Raw genomic sequence first — 12,307 nt, 5'->3', positions numbered from 1 at the left:
GGCCCTATGAGAGGTGCTGGCAATAGGAAGGTGACTAAGACAGATGAGTCCCTCTACTCAGTGCTCATGGGGGTAGAAAACCTAGTAAACAAGCAGGGAATAGAATCAGACTGTTAATGACTATGCAGATTAAGAGTGAGCCAATGGCTAGTTTAAATTAGACAGACAGGGCCAGGTGTGGTGGCTCATGCCTGTAATCCCAGCACTTTGGGAGGCCACAGTGGGCAGATCACTTGAGGTCAGGAGTTTGAGACCAGCATGGGCCAACATGGTGAAACCCATCTCTACAAAAATTTACCAGACGTGGTGGTGCACACCTGTAGTCCTGGTTACCTGGGAGGCTGAGGTGAGAGGAATGCTTTAACCCAGGAGGCGAAGGTTGCAGTGAGCTGATACCATGCCACTGCACTCCAGCCTGGGTGACAGAGAGATTCCGCCTCAAAACTAAATAAAAATAAACAAATAAGACGGGAAAGGCCTCTCTGAAGTGGTGACATTTAAGCTGGGATCTAAATGACAAGGAAGGGCCAGTGAAAACCTTTTTAAATTCTATGGCCACTTTCCACCCATCATACTGAGCTTACTATCACCTTAGAGTGGACTCTGGCTTCAAGCCTCCTTTTCCTCCTTAACTCCCTTTTCAGGGTTAAAGAAAAAAAAAAAAAAACTGGCCGGGTACAGTGGCTCACGCCTGTAATCCCAGAATTTTGAGAGGGTAACACAGGTGGATCACCTGAGGTCAGGAGTTTGAGGCCAGCCTGGCCAATATGGTGAAACCCCATCTCTACTAAAAAACACAATAATTAACTGGACGTAGTGGTGGGCGCCTGTAATCCCAGCTACTCAGGAGGCAGAGGCAGGCGAATTGCTTGAACCCAGGAGGTGGAGGTTGTAGTTAGTGGAGATGGCGCCACTGCACTCCAGCCAGGAAGACTCAGTCTCAATAACAACAAAAAAAGAAGTGAATAAACAAAAATACCTCTCCACACTTTAGAGAAAAATAAACCCACCAGCCCTCGACTTACAGCACAGTGTTCAATCACATCACAACCGCCTGGAACTCAATCTGAACAAGGGCTGCATGAAACCCTGGTGTGTGCATCTCATGATAAGAAAGACAGCAATATGGCACATCCAGCAGGGACCAAGGGAGTCAACTGTCATTCACTGAGCACTGATTGTGTATGGCAGAAAGACTCTAAGAACCCCCCCAAATCCCTGTCTCCTGATATTCACATCCCTTTGCAACACACTCCCTTTGAGTGTGGGCTGCAACCTACTTCTAATAAACGGAATACAGTGACGGGAGTCCCTTCCGAGTGGGCTAAAAGAAGACCATGACTTTCTTCTCTTTCTCTCTCCCTTTCTCTGAGTCCTTACTCTGGAAATTAAAAGGGGCCATCTTGTGACTATCCCTAGAGAAGCTTGTGTGCTAAGTAAAGGAACCCTCTGGCCAACAGCCCATGAGGAACCAATCCTGCCAACAACTACCTGAGTCAGCTCAGAAGAGGATACACCTCTGTCAAGCTTTCAGATGAGACCATAGCCCCACAGATACCTTGATTGAAGCCTTATGAGACTCTGTGGCAGAAGAACCCAGCTCAGCTGTACCCAAATTTCTGACAAAATCCTATGACATGATACATATTTGCTTTATAAGCCATGAAGTTTCAGGGTAATTCGTTACACAGTAATAGATCCCTATGAATGGGGCATTAGGGATAAGCGGTCAAGAAGCAGACAAGATTTCCTAAAGATCTGAACGTTGTGTCATGAAAGAAAACTGAGATTCTGCTTTCTGTCTTAACATTATTAATCATTTATTTTGCTTGCATAACCTTTCTACACCAATGAACGCTTCTAGCTGTGTTTGTATTTCTGAGCTCCATGCAGAGCCATTTAAGCTGGATGAATTAATCAGAACCAGATAAGGGAGGTGATCACAGGCACCCCAAGGTAGCAGCATACATCAGTCTTCTATAACAGAGTTTATAAACAGCTCCCTACAGCAAACATTTTAACAAATCGTTTCCTATGACAAATAGTCAGAATTTCAAAAAGTCAATAGTCCTTGGAGCTATTAAAATAAATATTTCATTATTACTTGTTTACTTACTAAAAACTTTAGAATCTCAATTTTATGATGATAAGGTACAAAATAAATAGGTTTGACCTAAAATAAATGACAACTCACATATCAGTATTCAATCTACCTTACCTATCTAATGAGGTATTTGTTTACTCAGGAATCTTAATTCTCAAAAGGAACTGGATGATCTTAAGGTTCCTGCTACAGAAGCTGGTGGTCTTTGGTCTCATCATAATTTCTTTTTATCAAGCTTGAATTAAAGATATTTGGAGCTTACAATGCATACTTCTAGAAGGAGAAATCTTTTGTAAATGTATACCTCTCCATTCCTTAAAAAGGCAACTTTTTACATTATGAAAGTGAATTCTTTTTTTTTTTTTTTAATTTATTTTTATAGATGGGGTCTTGCTTTGTTACCCAAGCTAGAGTACAGTGGCACAATCATGGCTTCCTGCAGCCTTGACCTCCCATATTCAAGTGATCCTCCTGCCTCAGCCTTCCAAAGTTCTGGGGTTACAGGCATGAACCACCATACCCAGACAAAAGTGATTTTTTTTTTTTTAGACAAAGTTTCCCTCTGTCACCCAGGCTGGAGTGCAATGCTGCAATCTCTACTTACTGCAACCTCTGCCTCCCAGGCTTAAGCGATTCTTGTGCCTCAGTCTCCTGAGTAGCTGAGATTACAGGCATGCACCACCACATCTGGCTAAGTTTTGTATTTTTAGTAGAGACGGGGTTAAACCATGTTGGCCAGGCTGGTCTAGAACTTCTGACCTTAACTGATCTGCCCACCTGGGCCTAAGCCTCCCAAAGTGCTGGGATTACAGGCATGAACCACCTCCCTCAGATGAAAATGAATTCTTAACAATACTTGCATTAAAATTATTTCACTAAAGCCCAGAGTTACCCTACCCCCAGGACAGTGCATAAGTATTAGTTGAATGACATCTACTAGGGCCAGGGAAAGCTTGTAACATCATCCTTTCTAGGAAAAAGCACAAGTCTGTCCCAGGCACAGTCCAGCTTCCCTGGAAATCTTCTGGAAGCACTCTTTCAGCAGCCTGAGCCACGGAAGGAGGTATAAACAGAGTTTCAGTCCTAAAGCACTCTAAGTATGATAGTATTTGTCACTATTGGGGAAAAAAAAAAAAAAAAAAAAAAAAAGACACTCGGATCCAGCTTTTCCCCCTACCTTTCCTAGCGAGAAAGCTTAAACATGAGACTGCCCAGTCAAATGGTACCTGCCTGACAATGCTAATTAAGGAGAGAACTGGCTGGCAACAAGGCTGATGCAGAGGGGTGAGGTGAGGGTTACTGGACAACACAAGGCCGCACGGTGCTCAAGGCACAGAGATGGCTGGGCTGGGCCACAGCCCTATTCCTCTAGGTGTGACATCAGCATCGCAGGGGAGCACATTTACAATGCAGAATCTTTGGCCCCAGCCCAGATCCACTGAGTTCGGATCTGCATTTTACTGAGCCCCCGGGCGACTTATGTGCACATCCAAATTTGGGAAGCAACAGTCTAACCAAGAAACTCTACTGGCCTGCAACTTATATACGCTGGTTGAGAAACAGAAGCACAGTGACTGTTGTGTCCTTAAACTAAAATAACACTTCAGAGGGTGCTGAGAAATGCTGAGTGTATGATAAAATATATTGTTTGTTATGGACAGCAGCAAGGAAAACCTACCCGCCCCCCACCCCAAATGGAAAACTACTTGGGGCATTCTAAAGTAGCAAAACAGCATATGTAAATCATACACAGGTTAAAACGATTCTTTAAGACTCCCTCGTGGAGAATACTTTCTAGTATCAGTGGTAAGCAGGCACCGGCTGCCTACCTAGTTTACCTTGGTTCTATGAGAAAACACAGAACATCTGTTAGTTAATAATAATCACCTGTTCAGAGAGAATACGTGGGTCAGCGTCTGCTCAAGGCCCTCAGCCTGGAAGCCTGGGCTGCTGTCACTTGCTGAGGCTCTCAGTTCAGAAGGCTGTTGGCCTCTAGATACAGTAATTCCACTTTGTTGTTCTATCTAGGTGTCTGCTTCTTAATGCCTTCAGCGCTGCCTGTGTGGGGGGTCTCTACGGCTGAGCTGGTCTCAGTAAGAGGGAGGTTGTGAGTGGTGGTGTATTTTTTATTTTGGTTTTGTATACTTTGCTGGTCATTGTTAGGTGTCTGCCTATGTACAGGTTATGAATTTGGGCCCTAAATATTTCTTGGTATCATTCATTACTACCTAGTCATCACCGTTATATTGCCTTGCAAAACACAGTGTCAAGATTCTTTGAAAAGTAAGAAGTTAATCATTACTAATTAGTAAGTTCTAATTTATTTTTACATGACTTTATGGAAAAAGCACCCATTAGCAAGTATGAGTGTATAGCACACATGCATGTGTACACACACGCACGTGTACGCACACACACTCTCCAGTATACAACAGAGAAGTCTGTATTTTTCTTCAAAAATTGATTTTAAAAAAGAACCCAGTCACAGGCCCTAACTGATGACTATGATAAGACCAAGGTCAAATTTTGAGACAAACTTAAAGATGTGTGGAAGGAATTAAAGTGTTGATTCAGTTAAGATCTCATTTCTGACCCAGATGGTATCAAAACAAGATTATAAACTTTGGAAACAGTTGACACGAAGCTCTGGATAATACCTATAAGGTATTTAGGGTTAAATACCTGGTAAAAACATTTATTTAACTAAAACACCTAAATCTGTTCTAAATAAGAATGTCCAGAATGAATTTAACTTTTTTTTTTTTTTTTAGATGGAGTCTCACTCTGTCACCCAGGCTGGTGTGCAATGGCATGGTCTTGGCTCACTGCAACCTCTGCCTCCTGGGTTCAAGCGATTCTCCCGCCTCAGCCTCCTGAGCAGCTGGGACTACAGGCGTGTGCCACCACACCCAGCTAATTTTTTTATTTTTAGTAGAGATGAGGTTTCACTATGTTGGCAGGCTGGTCTTGAACTCCTGACCTTGTGATCCACCCACCTTGGCCACCCAAAGTGCTGGGATTACAGATGTGAGCCACCGCACATGGCCAACAAATTTAACTTTTTCAATGTTAATTTTTTTAACAGATTCATAGAGAAGATAATTTAGCTGTCTACTGCTGTATAACAAACTACCACAAATGTATCAGCTTCAAACAACCCACATTGATTATCTCATAGCCTCTGTGGGAGTCTGGCATGGTTTAGCTGGTCCTCTGCTCCAAGTCTCTCACAGGCTCACATGGGGCAGGATCTGTTTCCAAGCTCACCTACATAGTGGTTAGCAGGATTCAGCTCCTTGTAGGTTGTAGGACTGATGGCTTCAGTTCCTCACTGGCTGCTGGCTGGAGGCTGCCCTCAGTTCCCTGCCATATGGGCCTCTCCAATATGGCAGCTTGCAACATGAAAACCTGCTTTATTGAACCAGACAAGGCAGAGGGTCTGCTAGCAAATGGAAGGTACAATCTTATATAACATCACAATGGAAGTAACTCCCATCACTTTTGCTGTGTTCTGCTCATTACAATCACATCACTAGGCCAGACCACCTTAAGGGCAGGGGATTACACAGGGCATGAATGTCTGGAGGTGAGATCACTAGGCTCCGCTGAGAGTCTGCTATGGATGATAATATAAATCTGAGGGCTAGCCTCACATACTTATGTCAGTTAATTTCACATCTGCACCTGACCTTCCAGTACTGCGCCGAATAAGGCCACTGAATAAGGCTCATCTTGGTGAGATTAGAAAGCTTAAATCACAGAAGCCCATTTTTCCCACCTATGTAGTAGAAATTGGCAGTGCTAGAGGGACTCTCAGAGTTACTTTAACCAGCCTTTCATTAACCCAAGTGGGAGATGCTGAGGCCTGGATAGTGTCGGGAAAGGGAGGTGGGTCTTAGGCAGGACTCAAGTTCAAGATCACACAATAAAGACCCAGCAACTTCTACCCAAGAGCTATTCAGAACCTCAGTGCGGCAGGGCTGGGTGGCCTGGAGTGGAGAGAGCCATGAAGAAGACGGAACATGCTCTGGGCTGCCCCCAAGTTATCCACCTTGATACCCACATTTTTGTCTCCAAAAAGTTTCCTTCAAACGGAACATCTTGATAAACTGGCTGACTGTACACAAAGACAATGATGGCCAGACCCAGAGCTTTTTCCTGGTCAGCCGTGATGTTCAGGGTCCCTGCCAACAGCACAGGCTTGAATTGAGGCACAGGCTGGGGCCCAGGCATTCGTCTTCTGTAAGTGCTCAGGGATGATCTCTTCCAGAGATGACAAACTCGACATCTGTGGATGAGATCTGGCTAGCAGGTGTGTGCTTTGGGCCCATGCAGCATTTATACACTTCTGAATTTGTTGCCAACATTTTTAATTCATGAGTTTCATATATTTACCTGGCTTTCTGGATTCTCTTGGAAACTCTGGCCACATCAGACCCAAATGAAGTGTGCTGGTGACTTTCTGGGTCTGCACAGTGGTTGTGCCTTTACATGGGGCTGGTGCTCTCAAATTTGCCACAGTCCCCACCTAGCCCAATTTACCACCTGGCTGCCGTTGGCATCTGCAGTGACAAGCCCTTATCTATGGTAATCCTTCCATTTTGCTTAGAGGCAAGGAAGAGGAGACCCAGCAAAGGAAAATACATTGACTGAGATCTACAAACACTGAGAGGCAACCCAGGCCCCCAGCTCTGCAAATTCTGCCACAGACATCACTCTCCCACATTTAAGGAGAGGTAAAATTACTATAGAGAAGACAGTATCCAAGCTAGCAATGCCTAGGTCTATCCAAACAAGAAGCCAGAAAAATAAGTTAATGAGTTACCATAATTTTTTTTTTAACCAGGGTCTCACTCTGTCACCCAGGTTGGAGTGCAGTGGTATGATCCTAGTTCACTGCAACTCCCTCCTCCAGGGCTCAAGCGATCCTCCTATGTCAGCCTCTCGAGTAACTGGGATCACAGGTGCGTGTCACCATGCCCAGTTACTTTTTTGTATTTGTGGTAGAGAATGGGTTTTGCCATGTTGGCCAGGCTAGTCTAGAACTCCCGAAATCAAGTGATCAGCCCGCCTTGGCCTCCCAAGGGGCTGGGATTACAGGCATGAGCCACCACATCCACCCTGAGTTACCATAATTTTCTAAATCAAACTGTAAAATTAACTTTGAAATACTTTTAAATGAAAAACTGACCTTAGAAATCAGATTCACCTGTTGTATAGAGAATAACAAAATCTGGTCACTTCCACATTTCAGCTAAATTATAAAAGACTGTCACAGAAACCAGATTTCAAAACTGAGGGATAAATATACAGTGAATTTTGGGTAACATCAAACTAAGGACAGAAAAGGCCTGTAGGTTTTCTTTAAACATTATCAGGTGCAAAACAACTGCATACAGAGAAGAATCTTAAAAACCTGGAAGAATTCATACATGCTTTACCATCAATCTTTCCTATGAGCCTCTGTTTATGTGCCAATATCCTGCCTGAAAGACAGATGTTCAAATTGCAATTGCTCTTTACCACTGAACTTTTAAAATCACGAACTAAATGTTTTCTTGGATTTGTCTCTGCTAATATATTTCTCCTCTCATTTTTATTAGCCCTTTTAGGCATATTTGTCAATGCTAATGAAAGCTGACTTTTTAATATATACCAAGAATTAGAAATTTCATTGATTCTTTCGCTATTACCAGTTGATCAATGACTAACTATAATAAATGTGCCCCCAAAAGCAAATGAATCACTGTTTTCATCACCCAACTAGGAAAAGGCCTGGGGGCCAGCCACCTTGTTAGGTAATACCTAATACCCAACATTATAATAATTTGTGCCTTCACGATGTGCTAAACCTGTTACTTGGATGCAACTTCAAATATTTCAAGGTAGAATACAATGATAAATAGCTTTCTTAACTTCATTTTTGTAAGAAAAGTCACATTTTCTAAATCTATCCTTTTGGAAGACAGAGTTAAAAAGGTAAGATAGAGATCAAGCAGTCTGATTAGCAAGGCTCTCATGACAACATCCCATCATTATATAGTAAGAATATTTAAGAATTCAAGGTTTTGGCTCCTGTTAATCTGATTCAAAATAATATGTGAATTGGGAATATTAGGGGTTTGCATTTCTCCATCTGACTAGAAAGCCACAGAATTAACTTAAAAATGAGTACAACACAGTATTAGTACGTTTGTCTTTCTGGGTACATCCAAGCTCCCTGCTTGTCCCATCAGGATCTTAAATTCAACCTTCCATAGGCAAATCCATCATCCTCTTTTTTTATTACCATTTTTCTTTAAGTTCTGGGATACAGGTGCAGAACATGCAGGTTTGTTACATAGGTATACGTGTGCCATGGTGGTCTGCTGCACCTATCAACCCATCATCTAAGTTTTAAGCCCCATGTGTATTGGGTATTTGTCCTAATGTGCTCCCTCCCCTTACCCCCTACCCCACCAACAGGCCCCGTTGTATAATGTTCCCCTCTCTATGTCCCTGTGTTCTCGTTGCTCAAGTCCTGCTTATGAGTGAGAACATGCAGTGTTTGGTTTTGTGTTCCTGGGTTAGTTTGCTGAGAAGGATGTCTTCCAGCTTCATCCACGTCCCTGCAAAGGACATGAACGCATGCTTCTCTACGGCTACACATCTTTCTTTAAGACTGGCTCCTTCCCTAGATCTCACTAATTTTGCCACTGTCATCCCTAGTCCACCAATCTATAGATCTTAGGATCAGGTGTCATCCTGTGCATGTAGCCAGCCAAGCTGCAGCATTCCACGTCTACAACATCCCTGCAGCAGTCCCATCTTCAGGTTCTCGCCACCACCTACTCTTGGGCCAGGTTTTCATCATTCACACCTGGGAGAAGGGGGCTGCCAGGATGGCTTCCTGCAGCTCTCCCTACTCCACTCCATCTCAGGCAGCTGCTGTCATTATGTCTCTTCCTAACCCCTTAACCAGATCGTCAAATTCCTGGCTACAGAGCCACCACCCTGAAAGCTCCAGGGTAGGCCCACATTTGCATTCCCTTTCTAGCATATCAACAGCTTGTATTATTCAGTCTGGCACATGGCAGACATCAGACAATATGTGGTGAAGAAAAAGATTAAGACATCAATGGATCCCCATCATTCTAACACTTGGGCCTAAAAGGGGCCCAAAGCCCTTCCAGCTGTATATACATATATATATATATATATATATATATATATATATATTTTTTTTTTTTTTTTTTTTGAAATGGAGTCTTGATCTATCACCCAGGCTGCAATGCAGTGGCACAATCTTGACTCAATGCAACCTCCACCTCCCAGGTTCAAACAACTCTCCTGCCTCAGCCTCCTGAGCAACCAGGATTACAGACCTGCCACCACACCCAGCTAATATTTTGTATTTTTAGTAGAGATGAGATTTCATCATGTTGGCCAGACTGGTCTCGAACTACTGACCTCAAGTGATCCACCTGCCTCAGCCTCCCCAAGTACTGGAATTACAGTCCTGACACTGTGCCTGGCCTCTTTCAACTGTATCTCACTGGTCCTACTGGACCAGTGGCTGTAATCCCATTAGACCAGGGATGATTTTGATACGTGACAATGTCTAGAGACATTCTGGGGTGTCACACTGGGAAGAGGGCAGTGCTGCTGGAATCCAGTGGATAGAGGGTGGAGATGCTGCTAAACATCTCATAATGCACAGGACAGGAACCCATGACAAAATCCAGTCCATAAATGTCAACAATGCTGGGAGATGAGAAACCCTGCCCAATACATACTACAGGATTCCTCCCAGACAGACCACTATCTGCTTCTCCAACACACCCCATACTTCAGATATGGTTTGACTGTGTCTCCACCCAAATCTCATCTTGAACTGTCACTCCCATAATTCCCATATGTCATGGGAATGACTCAGAGGGATGTAATTGAATCATGGGGGCTGGTCTTTCCCATGCTGTTCTCATGCTACTGAATAGGTCTCACAAGATCTGATGGTTTTATAAAGGGCAGTTCCCCTGCACATGCTCTCTTGCCTGCTGCCATGTAAGACATCCCTTTGGTCTTCCTTCGTCTTTCGTCATGATTGTGAGTCCTCCCCAGCCACATGGAACTGTGAGTCCATTAAAAATTTTTCCTTTACAAATTACCCAGTCTTGGGTATGTCTTTATTAGCAGCATGAGAATGGACTTCCCTTCCTCTTTCCAGGATATGCTCTCCATTCTACCAGCTCTTCCTGCTGAAATCCCTTCTACCCTTCCCGGACAGCTCAAACGCTCCCTGCCCTGTAGGCAGATGCAGCTCAGCCTCCTTCACTCATTCAAGCAGCTATGTTCTAAGCAGCTGCTCTAGGACACCGGCTATCAGCAGTTGGACATGCTGACGGGTCTTGTTTCTTAAAACCTTACATGATAGTGGGGGAGATGCACAACAAACAAGCAAATAACTAAGTCAATTACATAAGTCAATTACACCTTTCCATCTTTACAAATGATCACGAGACAGAGTAGCCAGTGGGTGGGGCTGTGGGAACGCACTCTAGGTAGTGGACACTGCAAGTACCCAGACCCTGAGTGACCAGAAGGCTGGAGCAGGAAGCAGGGGACAGACCATGCCGGACAACTGACATTGGGCCTCTATCTCCTGAAACCCTTAACCTGCTTCCAGTATAGCCCAGACTGAGACTTGAGTGTCCAAGTTCAAAGTCCATTTCTATCCTTTATCAGCTATCCTTTATCTATCCTTTATCCTTTATTTCTATCCTTTATCAGCTAACATGATGCAAGTTCCTGAACCTCTCTGGGCCTGTCTCCTTATCTGCAAAGTAGGAATGATGGCACCTACCTCAAAAGGGTTGTTGTGAAGAATCAATGACTTGAAACATGTAAAGCAATTGGACTAGGCACAAAGCAAGTGGTCAAAAGTGAGTTACTCGTACCATGACTACCATTCATAGTAATCCCTCCCCTTATCTCAGCAGAGACAGGCTTTTTAAAGACTCCCCCATCTTAGGCTGGGCATGGTGGCTCATGCCTGTTATCTAAGCACTTTGGAGGCCAAGGCGGGTGGATCACCTGAGGTCGGGAGTTTAAGAACCGCCTGACCAACATGGTGAAACCCCATCTTAAAAAAAAAAATTTAAAAAAAAAGACTCCCCCATCTCTTGGTTCCCACAGCACATGGTGAGGCTGAGAAAACATCTGATGAGAGACACATATATATTTACATGCTTTGCTCTTAACATCTTTTCCTTTATATATAGATATATATATATTTTTTTTAATTTCGCTCCGCCCACAACCCTTTTCTTTTATATACTGTGGATATTGCTTTGGTTATAAAGCAGCAAAGATGGGTAGCTTTACAGCTGCCTAGAGGCTTACTGGCTAAACAGCAAACAGCAACAAAATGCAATTTTTGCAGTTTCTCACAATAGCAATCTGCACAGTGAATCACAATCTAAATGTCTCCAGCAATACCCTTCATCTGCTCTGGGGACTAATCTTATTTTAGTGGTAAGAAAAAAAAAAAGAAAAAAACGAAGAGTAGCTAAACAATATTTATCACTTTGGGACTCTTTCTGACTTAATCTTAATGTCCCCACTGTAAAGCTGCCACAATGGTATGCAGCAGATAATAATGCCCTTCATTAGTCGCTGTTTAGGGGCTGGGGGACTTTGGGGGCAGTTTCAGCTCAGGCGTGCAGGGTTTCTTCTTGGATTAAGGAAAATGTACTAAAATTTATTGTGGTGACACCTCTGTGAGTATACGAAAAGCCACTGAATTGTACACATTTAGACTGCTGAATCAGAAAGAGGCCCAAAGTGGTAAATATTGTTTATTTAACAATTCACATGGTGAACGGTGGGGTATGCTAAGAGTTGTTAGAAAAAAAAAGAGTGGGCGTGGGCATGGTGGCTCATGCCTGTAACCCCAGTACTTTGGGAGGCTGAGGCAGGCGGATCATAAGGTCAGGAGTTACAGACCAACCTGGCCAACACAGTGAAACTCGGTCTCTAAAATTGGCTGGGTGTGGTAGTGGGCGCCTGTAATCCCAGCTACTCAAGAGGCTGAGGCAGGAAAATTGCTTGAACCTGGGAGGTGGAGGTTGCAGTGAGCAAAGATCGTGCCACTGCACTCCAGCCTGGCCACAGAGTGAGACTCTGTCTCAAAAAAAAAAAAAAAAAAAAAAAAAAAAATAGTGT

The 12,307-nt window shown here is 43.6% G+C and overlaps 1 protein-coding gene and 1 long non-coding RNA gene across 4 annotated transcripts in view; one reads left to right on the top strand and one right to left on the bottom strand.

The window, feature by feature from the left end:
• CPPED1 (calcineurin like phosphoesterase domain containing 1) overlaps positions 1 to 12,307 on the bottom strand; it is a 140,171-nt gene that overhangs the window by 117,462 nt on the left and 10,402 nt on the right. The window lies entirely within an intron of this gene.
• The window catches only part of LOC116526732, a 13,575-nt gene continuing 11,233 nt past the window's right edge, over positions 9,966 to 12,307 (top strand). The window contains exons 1-2 of the long non-coding RNA XR_004258242.1: positions 9,966 to 9,979; positions 10,610 to 10,619. This is a non-coding gene — a long non-coding RNA (uncharacterized LOC116526732). The remainder of the gene's footprint in view (positions 9,980 to 10,609; positions 10,620 to 12,307) is intronic.

Source organism: Sapajus apella, unplaced genomic scaffold (assembly GCF_009761245.1).
Source record: "Sapajus apella isolate SASKATOON/1434 unplaced genomic scaffold, GSC_monkey_1.0 scaffold51, whole genome shotgun sequence".
NCBI classification, from domain to species: Eukaryota; Metazoa; Chordata; class Mammalia; order Primates; family Cebidae; genus Sapajus; species Sapajus apella.
The sequence above is the reverse complement of the archived record's forward strand: the minus strand, read 5'-3'. Positions and strand labels throughout refer to the sequence as shown.